General features: G+C 35.1%; 1 long non-coding RNA gene across 1 annotated transcript; it reads left to right on the top strand.

The window, feature by feature from the left end:
- Positions 1-11,463: 11,463 nt before the first annotated feature.
- On the top strand, positions 11,464-14,594 carry LOC131646540 (uncharacterized). The gene is made up of 2 exons (XR_009297514.1): positions 11,464-12,114; positions 12,356-14,594. It is a non-coding gene; the product is annotated as an uncharacterized LOC131646540 (long non-coding RNA).
- The last annotated feature ends 1,664 nt before the right edge of the window (positions 14,595-16,258 follow it).

The following is a 16,258-nucleotide window of genomic DNA, read 5'->3' as shown; positions in this document are numbered from 1 at the left end:
CTTTGAGTGTAATCTTGTATTCACAAACATCGCTTCTTGACTAAATGATGTATGTGCAATTACAACAACCATATGCAATTAAGACTATTCACCAATCTTAAAATTCATGCATATCAACCATAATTCAACACACTTGAATTATCACACAATTGCACATACAACCACATACTCGTGAATTATTCACATACAATTCATATTCATAGTACTCCTGCACCAAAACATTATCACAATACACAACAAGTAGTACACAAGTATCATTGCAATCCAACATTTTTTTATAAGTTGAAAATATCTCAACAGAAGTGGTTATAAATATATTTATAATTATAATACAACAGAGTTTCCAAAGAACTCTAAACAATTATAACAATCTTTACATGCTCAAAAATACTCTACTGACAACTCTTACCTATAATGATAACTTTTATGAACTTAATTGATATAATGGTCTGATTCAAATAATATTATAAAACAATTCTAAAGGGTTAAATACCTTCAATTTTAATTCTCCGGCTCACTATATTTAACTCTAAACAACTCGCAAGTAACTTTTGCAATATTATTGATAACTCTAACATAATTGAAAATAACTTAAGTTAGTCAATTAATCCAAATATTTATCTTTAACTTAAAACTCCTAAAAATTATATTAATAATATTAAATCATTAATATTACTATAATTATTATTTTTATTATTAACTATACTAATAAAATTTGTATGTGTTGGCAAATTGAAACATGCTAGTTATTTGATGCTACAGTGTGTGTATATATATATATATATATATATATATATATATATATATATATATCAGACAGAAGGTCTCGTTCTAATTTAAAAAATAGGTCAAAATTTAAAAAAAATTACAATTATAATAAATAAAAATGGCACATATAAAATATAATTATATATTAGTAAAACAAATTTAATTATAATTATTTGGACTTTGATCAATCTCATTTTTTGATTGTATTGAATTTTTATTATAACATTTTTTTATATCAATTTATATATTTATTAATATTAATCTTAAAAAAATTGGACTTTTCAAAAATTTGAGACCTGTATTACAGAGCCTCTTGCTCCTGCACAGGGCAGAGCCGGACACACACACACATCATATATTCTTACTCTAAGAGTAAGTTATCAAGACTTACTCCATATCTTAGAGCATCTTTAGTGGAAGTAAATTAAGTGGGTAAACTAAAACACTTTTTGTGGGGCCAAAGTGATTTGTATGATTTAAAAAATGTATAGTTGATTTGAGTAGTTTTTATTTTAATGGTGGTTGTTTATAAAGAACCAAAACTGATCTCACATTTTACATTTTTTATTTGTAATTAATTTTGATTCAAGTTAACATTAATTTAATTATTTTAATTAAAAGATAGAGAAGTAAAAATTATATTTTTGACAAAAAATATTAATAAATATATAATATTATAAAATTTAAAATGATACAAAATGCACAATAACAATACATAAAAAAAAATTACATTTTCATAGGAATATAAATTAATACATGACACTAAGCATCAAATTACATTTTAATCGAAATATAAAATAAGACAAAAACTAACTTTCATTATTCTCATGACCAAATTTCTCCCAGATATGCTCCACCAAGTCTGCTTGAAGTTGGTGATGATTTTGTCTTTGATGAACATGTGTTATCCTTTCAAACAATATTGTCAAATTAGGATCTGGACCAGTAGGTACTTCATCTGTGGAGAAATTATTATCAATGTGGTCGTAATCAAAATTACCAGCATATGTGTCTCGCTCATCTTCAACAATCATGTTATGCAATATGATACATGCTAACATTATGTGTTTCACTGTATTCACATGCCATATGCACGTGCTGGACCATGTACAATAGCGAATCAGGCTTGAAGCACTCCAAATGCTCGTTCAACATCCTTTCGTGCTGATTCTTGTCGTTGGGCAAATAACTTTCTCTTTTCTCCTTGCGGCATAGGGATGGTCTTGACAAATGTTTCCCACTCAGGATAAATGCCATCTGCTAGGTAGTAACCCATATGATATATGGCCTGATTCACCGTGTATTGCACTGCAGGAGCTTTTCCATTTAAAACATCATTAAACACATCAGACGTGTTTAACACATTAATGTCACTGTTAGAACCCGCAGTGCCAAAATTTTCATGCCAAATCCACAAGTCTTGAGATGCCACAACTTCAAGCATGATTGTGGGTTTGCCATGATCACCTCTAGAAAATTGACCTTTCCATGCAACAGGAAAAATTTTCCATTCCCAATGCATACAATCAATTGAACCCAACATACCTGGAAATACGCGTGTGCGTTAATTTGTAGTAGATGTGTAATATCTTCATTGTTTGGCCTTCTCATGTATTTAGAACCAAATATTGTGCACACGCCCATTACAAACCTGACTAAGTGCTCCTTTCACCAATGCAAACATAGTCATCCACACTGTCAGCTGGTGATCCGTATGTGTAGCAACCTGCCCTAAAAATTAGATTTAGAGTCGCCACCTATTCTACCAGGGCGAATAGGAAACCCTACGCAGTTAAGATAATTCTGGATAAGTTATTATATTCAAATCAAGGGGAGGTATTAGGCACCCTTAACCCTTTCCTAAGGTTTTGAGTTTAAGGCAAAAGTTTATGGCTAAAAGTGTTAAGGTTTATACCTAAGGAAATGAATAGGGTGAAAAGTGAGATTTTGGGGAAGGGGACTCGCCTTGTTGCCAAGTGCCTACGTACCTCCTTATGGAGGATCAGAGTCTACGTAGTTCGGGGCAGGGTTGTACGCCTTAGAATTAATATGAGGTTGTTTGAAGGTATTTTGAATTACCTTATCGTAGTTTTGAAATCCGCAATTTGCAAGGTATTTTGAATTACCTTATCGCAGTTTTGAAAATCCGTAGTTTTGTGAAAGAGATGTGTTTTGAATGGCGTACAACCCTGATTATAGTATGTTCTATTAATCGCGATGATTAATAGGTTTAATCGTCATGATTAACAAATTTAATAAAGAATGGCTAATTATTCTAATCGATAGATTCGATTATCACCATTAGCAAATAGATGTATTTTAAATTAGATTATTAATTATCGTTACTCCTCGTAATCAATAGATTTGATTAAAATAAATAACAAATTGATAAAAATATGCTACTCATCGTAACCAATAGAATCGGTTAAAACCCTTTAGCAAAATAAGCCTTATTTGAATTTACATTATTTAATTAATTAAATAATTAATTATTAACCATCACGACCGATTAATTCGATCGAAACGAATAATAAATAAATCCTAATACTAATTATATTATTAATTCAATTTTTAAAAATCAAATTATATATAATAAGAATAATTAATATAAATGACCTAATTATATAAATAATATAAAACAAATAAATAAAAAATAATAATAAAGGAACCTGGGTGCTACTCCTGTGTGGGCGTCTCTTGGAGGTTCATGATACACCTGTGCCTCTAGCAACGTTGGATCAGGCTGGCAGGCAATCTGATGGTTGGGAGATGAGGATGTATGGTGGTCATCCTTAAGTCATGTGTGCTGGATCTTCATGCAGGATTAAACAAGGAAATATCTCAAAAAATAATGCAAGAGGCAGGGATCTGCCCTTTCACACGAAGGATTCAAGAAACGCCCCTTGCCACTGTATCACTTCGACCACGTTGTTAGTAGGATCAACGTGAATAATAATAATATATACAAAAAACAAGAATTTCAAAAGGGAAACACGCGCGCCATTACACCTTCTTCCTCGTTTTAACTTTCTGGAAATAGACATACTTTTACCTACGGTTTTTTCAGCATAGCTATAGCATGGTCATGATCAAAACTGCAAATTAGTGTCAATAAATACACAAAAATAACTCAGATTAACTATAGAAAACCTTACGAATCCATTGGGCTCATTGATTTGGCTTAAAATCATCCCTAATCGAAAACCCTAATTTCATAACTTGTGAAACCTAGCCATGGTGATTCACGAAACCTGCAACAAAACTCAAATCAAACGGCACAGGGAGATCTTAAACAACATTCTAAACACGATCATGTATCCAAAATTGATTTATGATGTGTATATGATCGTACTCGACTTAAAAAATTTTGAGGCAAAAAACGTGAATATTAGGATTCGTTTGCGTGCGTCCAGACCAATGGTGATCATTCAGTTACGTCCTTAAGCTTCAATGAATCGATTACGACGCTTGGCTTGACTTGAGTCGGTCTCAAAATTCTTCTGCTCCCTCTCTTGGTTCACGACTTTTTTGTTGTTTGAATAAGGTTTTCTGTCGCCAAAATTTTATCCCTCAGGCCTAGGAGTTGTTACACATATATAGGAGACTCCATTAGGGTACCAAATATGGATGCAATCTTGATAAATCCATAGATTGATTTTTGATACAAATTTGATTCCAAATCTTCCTAAAAGTGGTTTTTTGAATTCAATCTCATGCCAATCATGCCTTACACAAATTTTGCATTCAATATGTGCCTTTTAGTTAGTAATTCTGATTGGAAACCAAACCATAATCAAATCTTTTCATATTTTCCTCTAATCATTTGATTTAAATCATATTTTAATGAATAATAAAAAAAATCCAATAAAATCTCAAATAAAATCAATTAATCATGGAATTGGACATATAGCTCCTTGATGGCTTTAGGAACGAAATCGGGTCATAAAAAGTTAGGCCCATTTGTAAGAAAATCAATTTTGGCCTTTATTTGCTTCATGTATTTTACCCAAAATTGACCAACTTTGACAAGGCATATCTCCCTTAATTTTTAAGGTATGGAAGAGTTCTAGGACTTTTTGGAAAGCACAAGATGTCCTCTACAAGCCACTTTGGAACATATTTTGCATTTGGAGATTTATTCTTGATGACATGGCTTTTGAGAAAAAAATTGCTTTTTGCGAGCTCCAAGAAGGACCTGTAATGTTTTGAACCATATCTCTTAAATGAAGCATTTATGGCCTTGGCATGTGAGAGACAAAGTTGTCGAGAATTCAATTTCCTTCAAAATAGGCTTTGGTTAGAAAATTGTTGATACTCCATGTGAAAGTTATGTCTGGTCAAAGTTCAGTTGACTTTCTCCTTTAAAACCCTGATTTAGAAACTATGAACTTTGTTAATTTTTGAGCTCTTCTTGACAAATCATGATAGTCCCTTGATCAAATTATGAGTATAACATAAAAATGTTGATGTTGACAAAAAATCAGGAGTTTTGACTGTACTTTGACCACAGTTGACTTTTATGTCAACCTAGTCGACTGTGGATCATCTAAGCAATTGAATAAGCAATCCTTGGAATTGAAGCTTGACTTTTGACATGGAGATAGTTTGAAACCTGATAAACCATATGAAACCCATTGGAGTCCTTGATACATCCTTTCTCCTTAGCAAATCCAAAACCCTAACTTGAGGACCCTCTGATTAGGAGAATGCCTTAGATTAACCCTTGAGCCTTGAATATTCAAATGAGCTTGAGTATGAAAAATGTGGTGGGCAAATTTTGGGGTATGACAGCTGCCCCTGTTCAATCTTCTTAAACCTGAAGAGTCAGATAGGCACGTCTGCCTATCGTGATCTAAAGGTAGAAGATGATTGAACACTGAAGTACCCTGAAATTTGCATTTGCTGGTGCTAGCCAGGGTATTATGAGGAATAGGCTTAGAGATGCCATTTGCAAGAGATCACAACCAACGGGATGAGATTATGATAATAATATTTCTTGTTAGCATGAATCCCATCCTGAATTGTAAAACTAGCTTGATGCAATGTTATGATGCATGTAATGTATGATGCAGTGAGCTTCTCAAAATAAATGAGAGCAACGTATGTATATGCACTATGAATGAGGTATGTAATTGAATGATGCATGACTATTAGCTATGATAGTTGAAGTATGTTAGTAACTTTGGAAAATAAAAATAAAACCCTTGTTTTTTACCGGTGAAGTTTTGAAAGAGATCACTGCCGAAGGAATTACGTGAGAAGAAACCCAATTGAGGAACCCAATTGAGGAACCCTTTGCAGATCCCTATCGTAAAACCCTTTTGTAGTTTTGAAGGAGATCACTGCCGAGGGACTAACGTGATGAATAAACCCAATTGAGGAACCCTTTGTAAAACCCTGTTGTAAAACCCTTTGTAGATACTTATCGTAAAACCCTTTTGTAAAGCCCTTTGTAAAACCCTTTGTAAAACCCTTTGTAGTTTTGAAGGAGATCACTGCCGAGGGACTAACGTGATGAACAAACGTAGCTATCAATAGCGAAGGCTCGCAGTTTGTTGTGTAGAAGATAATCAACTTGCTGTAGTGCTAGCAAGCTCTCGTAGTTTGTAAATAACCCACTTACTATAGTTCTTGTAAGTCTTCGTAGTTGGTGTAACCCACTTACTATAGTTCCAGTAAGTCTTCGTAGTTATCCTGGATGAGAGAGGAATCACTTGTTATGGTTCTAACAAGTTTACCTGCGTAAAGGAGTCACTTGTTATGGTTCTAGCAAGCTTACCTGCACCAAAGGGATCACTTGCCATGGTTCTGACAAGCTTACCTGCACCAAAGGAATCGCTTGCCATGGTTCTTACAAGCTTACCTGCACCAAAGGAATCATTTGCTATAGTTCTAGCAACTTACCTGCACCAACGGGATCACTCGCCATAGCTCTGACAATCTTACATGCACCAATAGGGATCACTTGCCATAGTTCTGACAAGCTCACCTGCACCAATAGGGATCACTTGCCATAGTTCTGACAAACTTACCTGCACCAAAGGAATCATTTGCTATAGTTCTAGCAAACTTACCTGCACCAATAGGGATCATTTGCTATAGTTCTAGCAAACTTACCTGCATAAAAGATTTACTTGCTATAGTGCTAGCAAGATCACCTGTGTAAAAGATTATTTTGTAAATACATATGAACTATGTGTATGCATGTGATCCTGTTGTTTGTACAATGCGATGTATGAAACGTCTTTATGTGTAATGTAAATGTCACATGTATAGATAAATTCCTATATGTGCAGGCTAGTTAGTATGTATATGCTAATGCGAATGCTAATATGATGATCCCCAGATTTTATCTCCTTATAATCCATTGAGTTTGTTTAGACCATGCAATGACTATGTTCATGCCAACTAGTAATGCTTATGCGTAGAAGCGTAACTTCAGGTTTCAGTCTCCTTCTAGACCATTAGGTCCTGAACCAATCCCTTGGTACCCTTTGTCCTTTTGAATTGTCTAGGTGTTTCGATGCATGAGATGTAATGTATTAACTAATGTATGTAATGCATGACTTATGTATATTTGCATGATGCCCCGATGATAGGTTGTTGATAACCAAAGCGTATATAGCTTGCTAATGTTGTAGGGTGTGATGTTAGCGCGACTTCCCAATCCATGTTTTTGAATTTTGAAGATCATAGTTAGGAGAGAGATTTGTTCGAGATTGCAAAGTGTGAGGATGCCTTTTCCATTTGCTGTGCATCTTGCTCCGGTTTGGCTTTTTTGAAATTCTTCGCGCCTTTTGATTTTTCGAAGTTCTCCACATCTTTAACCTTTTGCAATTCGCACCTTTAACCTCTTGAAATTCTCCACACCTTTAACCTTTGGAGATTCTCCACACCTTTAACCTTTTGCAATTCTTCGCACCTTTAACCTCTTGAAATTCTCCACACCTTTAACATTTTTGAAAATTCTCCACCTTTAGCCTTTTTGAAATTCTCCACTTTTAACCTTTTGAAGTTCTTCATCCTTTTAACCTTTTGAATTGTTCTCCACACCTTCCTCGGTGTTGTCATTAAGACAATCATTTACGACTTCATTCCATATGTTATCCCACTCAATATTTGGATCCATGGAAGATATGATAATGATGATAAAATGGGAGAACATGTTCGGCGTATATAGGCTAGTTTTTTACAACGGCTAGTTTTTAATAACGACTAGTTTTTTACAACAGCTAATTTTACAACGGCCAGTTTTTTACAACTAATTTGAAACATAGATACAAAATTAAAATTACAATTATTTAGAAAAAATTACAATAATATGAAATACATGTTAAAACCTAAACAACAACAACAATAATAATAATACACCTAACTTCTCTTAAAGTACTTCTCCTTGATACTTTGACAAATTTCTTCATGCTCTCGATGTTGCTCATCATCCATTGTTGATTTGTCCTTCATGAGAATTTCATACAACACGGGTATGCTCTCTGCCAACCTTGCTTCAGCTACTTTACCATAAATAGCTAATTTCTTTTCCGAGGCATTTTCCATGCCAGTCAAATCCACTATGGGTGTTGTAGATGGAGATGCTTTTTCCTTGCCCTTTCTTTTTTCCGCCTTTTGTTCTGTTGGACGGTCGGTCTGAAATGCGCTGTTGTATTCTAAACAATCTATGAGATTTTATGAATTAGATGTCGATGAGTATGTCCCAGAAGAGGATATCTTTGAAGAGTTGTTAATTTCTTTCCCCTTCCATTTAGGTTCATCCTTCAATAGCCTCCACGCATGCTCCATTGTGAAACGTTGATGACGTACTTGTACAAAACGTTTAAGTTCCTCTTCCATGACGTCGGTCTCGGATTGTTCACTTTCTTCAGTAAAAGTAATATTTTCTAGACCATCCTGAATGGAGAACACTAGCACTTGAGAATCTGTAGTGGATCCATTTGATGATTCTGATTCAACGTTAGGAGACTCTACAACGTCATTGGTACCCAATGAATGCGCGCATTGGCTAGTGATATTGGTTGGTGGTGGTTGAAACATAAAAGGTCGGGGATATTGAGAATCGTTGCCGGTAGATAATGGTGGTGATTGAAACATAAAAGGTTGGAGATTTTGAGAACCTTCACCAATAGGGAGCGATGGGCATGGACACATTTGAAAATTTTGAAAATTGTCACCGGTGGGGGTTTGTAAATAATTATAATAAGGATTCCATTGGTTGGGATCCATTTGATAAATTAAATATGATTGAAAAATAAAAGAAGAAAAAATTTAGAAGGTAAAGTTATGTGTAAAAAAAATAGTAATTACTACTATAATATTTATAGAGACGTAAAATAATGTTAATATAGCCGTTAAGTTTCAAAAACTTTATAGCCGTTGGTTTAATGTCGTTGGATTTTGTTATCAATATATTTAATGATATAAAATAATAATAATATTTCATGTTTGAATTGAATAGCTTATGTTGCTTCAATAGATGGTGGAAACGAAGTTTTAGTTCATTTAATGCCATGTCATACTTAATGCATTGCAAGTTCCTTATAATTAACGTGAACTATAAAGAATTTTATCATAAAGCATCATGTGCTAAAGATGCTCTTAACCGTTAATTCTTCTCAATCTAATGGTTAAAATTAATGAGTATTAGTTTTCTCTCTCTACATTTAATTACTTATTATTTTTTGGTAATGCTAACTTTTGCCCCAATGGCACAAGTTAAGAAACCTACTTTTAAAAATTTTATTTTGAAAAATACAATAAAGAAATTAATTTTATACTTTCATTAAAATCAATGCACAAGTTCCAAAATATTCTTTCTGTTGAGAATCAAGTGCTTCCTCATGTTGTGTAAGACTCACACTTGAGGGGGAGTGTTGAACCCACACACCTATTACCTTAAGGTTTTAGGTGGAGATGCAGTGTGCCTCTCACAAAGTGTGTCCCAAGTAAAGTTCTCCCTCGTTGACCCCCCTCGAGTTTCCTCCAATAGTGGTATCACGAGCCTTTGGTTTCGAGATAGGGACCAGCTCACTTGTATCGAAACACTTCTCGCATGTAGTGGGTAGAAGGTGTTCCATTGAGTGTCAACGGTGGTACAAGTGTATGTGGAAGAGAGAGCTTCCACATGAGGGGGAGTATTGTGTAAGACTCACACTTGAGGGGGAGTGTTAAGAATCAATTGCTTCCTCATGTTGTGTAAGACTCACACTTGAGGGGGAGTGTTGAACCCACACACCTATCACCTTAAGGTTTTAGGTGGAGAAGTGGTGTGTCTCTCGTAAAGGTGTGTCTCAAGTTAAAAGTGCTCCCTCGTTGACCCCCTCCTAAAGGTGTGTACTCCCTCGTTAACTTGTGCCCTTGGGGCACAAGTTAGCATTACCCTTATTTTTAACTATATATGAACCAACTCGCTACTTATCTCTAAATTACTTCATAATAACACATATACATTCAACCTACAAAATTAATTCAACAACGTAAATTTTGGATGAAGTAAATTTTTTCCTTAGGTTTTCTTCTTCTCTTTCTCCCTTTTCTTTTTCTCTAAGTTTGTCTCTTTTCTCCTCCTTTCTCTCTTACTAACTCTATTTTTCTCTTTTTATATAAAAGCCTTATAATAACTAATTCTAGTAACTAATGAGCTTACTCATCGTACCCCCATATTTAGTCTTCACATTCTCACTATTAAGACCAATTATCTTATATTATTTCTATATAATTATCACTAATAAAATAATTATTTTCTAACCGACACCAAAACTAACTATAATTCTACAGTTCTCTATTCAACCCGTCACATAGCACACATCAATTAATTTAAATAAAATTCAATTATTCACAACATCAAATAATTAATTAATAATATATATATATAACTAATTACTAAAATTGGGGTGTTACAGCTCCGATCTTAAGATGTTCACAGACTAAATCAAAAGCCCTCAAGAAGGCTATTGAATTGGGGTGTAGCTGAGAGGGCGCGAGGTGCAGGTAGTGGAATACGCCGACTTCTAGCCAGGTCGACGCATGGAACATTGAGGAAATCTCGGGAATGCGCAAGCCGACCCTACAGGTCGACGCATAGACATTTGAGGAAATATCGGGTATGCGCACGCCGACCTCATAGGTCGACGCATGTGTCACGTTTGTTTCCCAAACAAGTGCAGAATTGCAATAGGTCGACCTACACAAATGGACAGGTCGACCTATCACTAAATTTACTGGTTTTTTGCTGATTCTAAGTGGCTAATGAAAAGGGTGTGGTATATATTTTCTTTGATCATTGTTATACCCCAAAATTTGCCCGCATCTTTTTCAGAAAGAAGGCAATAGACTTCTGTCTAAAAATTGGGAGTTTCTTATAATCTTGGATTTTATTTCATAAATATCCTGATTTTATGAATACTCAGTTTTTATAATTTTTCTTATTCGGTATTTTGGTTCGCTGTTGAATTTATTCTTACACAAACGCCAAATACTGTTTATCACTTCACACACGCTATTTATTTGAGATTTATTTGCAGATAAATAGTACTGACGCAATTGGTACAGAATTAAATTTTGCAGGCGCAGAGTCCAGGGATTCAGACTGTACTGGTAACAAGTAAATTATTATTAGTTTTGTTTCCCCACTAGTTTTTGTACTATACTATTTGTCATACCCCAAAATTTGCCCGCATATATTTGCAAATGTCGTATTATTTCGAATAAGTGGCATAACACAGTTGGTAAGGAATTGGGGTTAAATGGTACAAGAGTGAGAGGTCCCGGGCTCGATCCCCATTTCTAACTTTTCTCCGTTTTATTCGTTTTTTATTTTAGTTCTAATTTCATTTTTATTTATTTAAAAATCACAAAAATTGCATTTTTATTATTTTAATATTCAATTTTCGTTTTTACTATTTAAGCATTAATTTTTTAAGTTTTTCATTTTTATTCATAAAAATACACAAAAAAAAAAATTAAAATATAAAAAGATTGAAAAAGATTTTACACTTTTTTTTAATTGATTAAATATAGTCATAAGTCTCTAATCAGATAATTTTGGGCCTTTGAATTATTTCAATTAGTTTTGGTTCATGCATTTTTAACCTAATTTTTTTTTTGTATATATAACAACAACGAAGACCTTATTTGGGAGAGATTTTTTGTCTCAACCCTTATGCCAGCCCCTCACACGTATAGCACACGACGATTAATTTGTTCTTCGCACAGTAAATCTCATTGTTAACAATAACAACCTGTACAAAATCATCATCCAATAACCTCCATGTCAATACCATGACATCACAAAACTCATAAACTTACAATAACCTGTAACAAAATAATATAGTATGTCGTCTTTGTTTTTTCTTTACTTTTATCAGTACAACCATCTTGTTGAGGAATCCGAAAACAAACATTTACGATACCGATACCGACACCAGCAGCTACACGCACAACAACAACATCTGCAGTGTCGACATCTTATCGCTAATCCGCAGCTTCGATAAACAATTGATCCATAACTTTTTTTTGTTTTTCATTGATACTATCTAATCATGCTATTGTTGTTGTTCCCATGTGATTTCAGCAGTAATAAAACACAGGTTGGAGAAAGAAGACTCAAAACAAATCCCACCCGATCCAGATTTGAACCGCCATAGTCATGCCGTTATACTACAAACGAGCGCACAGCACAAAATCGGAAACGCCTCCGACTGCTAGATCCGGTCACATCCACCGCCGTTGATTCATCGCTGGTAAGTCTTGATGCCGTTTCTGCTATTGATTTCATTTGGTTTGGGTTCTGATGCTATTTGTTAATATTTGTTTTCTAATGGCTTTGTTTGAATCATTACCAATTTGCTTGTTCTAAGAAAAATAAAGGAAAAAGGATATGTGTGGTTTGTGTCGATACCGCAGCGTGAGCGAGAAAGCATGAATTTGGGAAAAGTGGTTTTAGAAAATTGCTTCAATTTCCTTTTTTTTTACTATTGTTTTATTTATCTATCTTTCTAATTTTCTTTTCATGAAAAGTGACGTCAAAAGAACAGGGGTGTGTATCTCCACATGCTGTTGCATTTTTTCTTATTCATTTCCAATAAAAACTATCTCATTAGTCTCTTATTAAAAATTAAAAAAAAATGGTGATTTAGATTTTATTTTTCAATATTACAAATACAAAAAAAAGATTTGGTTAGTTAGATTGATCAAATTAATTTTTAGGTAAGATATGTAATTAGATTAATCATTTACTTAGGTTAATTAACATAATTTTTTTTATTATTAATTCACAAATAAAAAACACCAAAATATTTCCTCTATATTTTAATTAGGTTGAGTATGTAACTTGTAAATATTCGACAATTTGTATATCTATTGTTACTAACATTTTCTTGTTTGTGTGAGGTACTATCATCGTGAGCATTGGACAATTTTGCAGACATTCACAGCTTATGCATGCGTGGATTAATCTAACATTTCAGGGTCTGCAGTCCCAGATCAATCAAGGTTAATCAAGATTCTTCCGACTACGCGCCATGCCAATCAAGAAGCTAAGTTTCTAAACCTTTGTTATTTATTTATTTCGTTTTAATATTATTTTAATTTTTATTTTGCCAGTTAGGATCTATTTTCAAATGCCCATGAATCTCTCCTACACTCACTGCTTTCTTTTCCTTTGTCAATTCTCCAATGGTCAGGGTCAATGCTTCTCATGCTCAAGGCAAAACTCTGCCCATCAACCTTCATTAATCGAAGCTAAAGGTTCGTCGAGTTGCCAAAGCTACGGATATTGGTAACCCTAAACCTTAACCTTGATATTTTTCTTCGTTTATTATTACTTATGTCAAACCCTTTTAAGGGATCCGCTGGTTTCTTATTCCCTTCCCCCACTATTATGTAACTGTTTACTGGTTGTATTGTTTGGCCTTGAAGGCACTTAAATTATATTATAATATTCTTATTGTGTGGTTAGTAATGTAGGGAGTGACAAGATTAATTAATCAAACGTTAGATCACTAACAAGATAAAATATTCGAATACAACCACGTGATTGTTGCACCCACACACCTTTAGGGTAATCCCTCTGGTTGCCTTTGTTGCCTGTTGCCTTGTTGCCTTTAAGTGTACTAAATAGTCAAAGTCCCTCGATTCCGAGGATACCTAAAGCAAAACAAAATGTTGCCCTAAGTTCATTATCATCAATTCTGCCCCTCGAAGCTGCCTCGGTAAAAACATGATGATTGTCCCAATTGCTAAGGTATCCTCGCATGATGCCTAAAAAGATTAATGACTATTATATCCTTCCCTTAGACTACATGCCCTCTTTATGGCATGGGACAGTCTTATGGCGAACGATTACTCGATGACCCTTAAACATCCAATTGAAAGACTTCCTGCCCTTTATAGCATGGATAGATCCTTTCGCCTCGAAAAGCTAAAAGAACGAATTTTCAAACTTAGGGTAGTTGCTACTAATTGCTCGCTCTTTTCAAATTCAAATTAAAAATACTTTTCCAACTCAATTTCAAATACTTTCAAAACAAGGCTACGCTTATTTACAAGCTAAAGTCCTTGGACAAAGTTTTTACTTTTTACACACTGCTCTTTTCAAACAAATCAAACAAACAAAGTGAGCTAAGCAATTAAGAGCCCATGGATAACCATGGATGCAAAGGGTGCCTTACACCTTCCCTTTGTATAACTTACCCCCCGAACTCAAAATCTTTTTAAAAGGTCTTTTCCTGTTCTTTTAGCCTTTCCTAAAATTGGATAAAATAAAAGTCGGTGGCGACTCTTGCTTACCGCAACATTTTCATTATTAAAAAGTCAGTTCACCGTATTACAGAACTGGCGACTCTGCTGGGGATGCTTTCGAATAAAAGAGGGGTTACCTTAAAGTTTAGGATCACTTCAATAATTGTTTGTTTGTTTGTTTTATTTTTCAAGGTTGTTTTGGGTATCGAATGGAAGATGAATCCTACACCCGGATTCGAGTGCACCTTAAGATAGGAGCGGCATAGTCATGGAGACCCCCCTTGTGCATGCTTGGGGTTGGTCAAAATGAAGTTCGCACTTGAGTTAGGCCTCCACTGGTTATTGTGTACCTCTTTTGCATGAGAGAGGTTTATGCATGTATCTTTGGGTGCGTCGGAGCTCAAGGACCTTTAGTCACCTCTAACCCATCTTGGCCTTTAGGAACGTAGTGGGGGGACTACTCTTGATGCATGTTAAGGGCATAGTCGCTACCCGATACTACAACTCAGATAGGTTCTCTCTCAAAGTATCATTGCGTGGTATGCATGTACCATGTTCGAGGGTGCTTTAGAGGGGCTAACAATTCTGAGTAACTTGGTAGAACCCGTCGCTGATATCATCCTTATCCTTAGAAGTACCTTTGGGGAAGGGTAGTCACCTGGTCATACTTCATGCAAGCCTTTAAACTTAAGGACTCTTTTGTGACTTGCTTGTTATCTAACCTTTTTGTTTCATCGCAAGATTTGCTTGTAGGACATCTCGTCCTCATTATCTTATGCTCTAACCTTTATTTCCTTGCAGGGTCCTCATGTAGGACATCTCGTCCTTATGACCTTATGCTTTACTTAATGCATTGCATCTGCATGGCATCATGACATCATAAGCATAACATGATTTAACTAATCCTTTCAAGGATCTTAGGGATTTAGGGCGCACAATTTCAGGTACCTCTATCAAGGGTTGATCTCCCAATCAAGGGACAAGAGGATTTATTTTCCTCTAGCCACATACCTTCCGATTCAAAGGTTTAGCACCTAACAAGGGGCAAGAGGATTTACTTTCCTCTGGCCATGTATCTTCAAATTCCGAAGTATCCCGAATCAGAGGCGATGACCCACTCGATATGGTGAGCTCGATTCTCAAAGAAGGACGTTCAAAGACGAAAGTCAGAAATCTTCAGACGAAGACGCAACCAACCTAAATTTCCTATAGATCCTTGAAAAGATTGCATTTGCATTCATAACATCACATAGAACTAACTTTTCCTTTCAGGTCGACCAACTGGTCAGACAGATACCATCAACAAATCAATCTCTATCAGATGAACATTCTGGAAGCTTGACCTCCAGACTTCTGAAACGTTCCGATCAGATATACATTCCGGAAGCTCGAACCCCGGACATTCTGAAAGTTCCAATCAGATGAACATTCTGGAAGCTTGACCCCCAGACTTCTGAAACATTCCGATCAGATATACATTCCGGAAGCTCGAACCCCGGACATTCTGAAAGTTCCAATCAGATGAACATTCTGGAAGCTTGACCCCCAGACTTCTGAAAAATTCCGATCAGATATACATTCCGGAAGCTCGAACCCCGGACATTCTGAAAGTTCCAATCAGATGAACATTCTGGGAGCTTGACCCCCAGACTTCTGAAACATTCCGATCAGACATACATTCCGGAAGCTCGAACCCCGGACATTCTGAAAGTTCCAATCAGATGAACATTCTGGA

This window comes from Vicia villosa, linkage group LG2, assembly GCF_029867415.1.
Source record: "Vicia villosa cultivar HV-30 ecotype Madison, WI linkage group LG2, Vvil1.0, whole genome shotgun sequence".
Taxonomy (NCBI): Eukaryota; Viridiplantae; Streptophyta; class Magnoliopsida; order Fabales; family Fabaceae; genus Vicia; species Vicia villosa.
The sequence above is the reverse complement of the archived record's forward strand: the minus strand, read 5'-3'. Positions and strand labels throughout refer to the sequence as shown.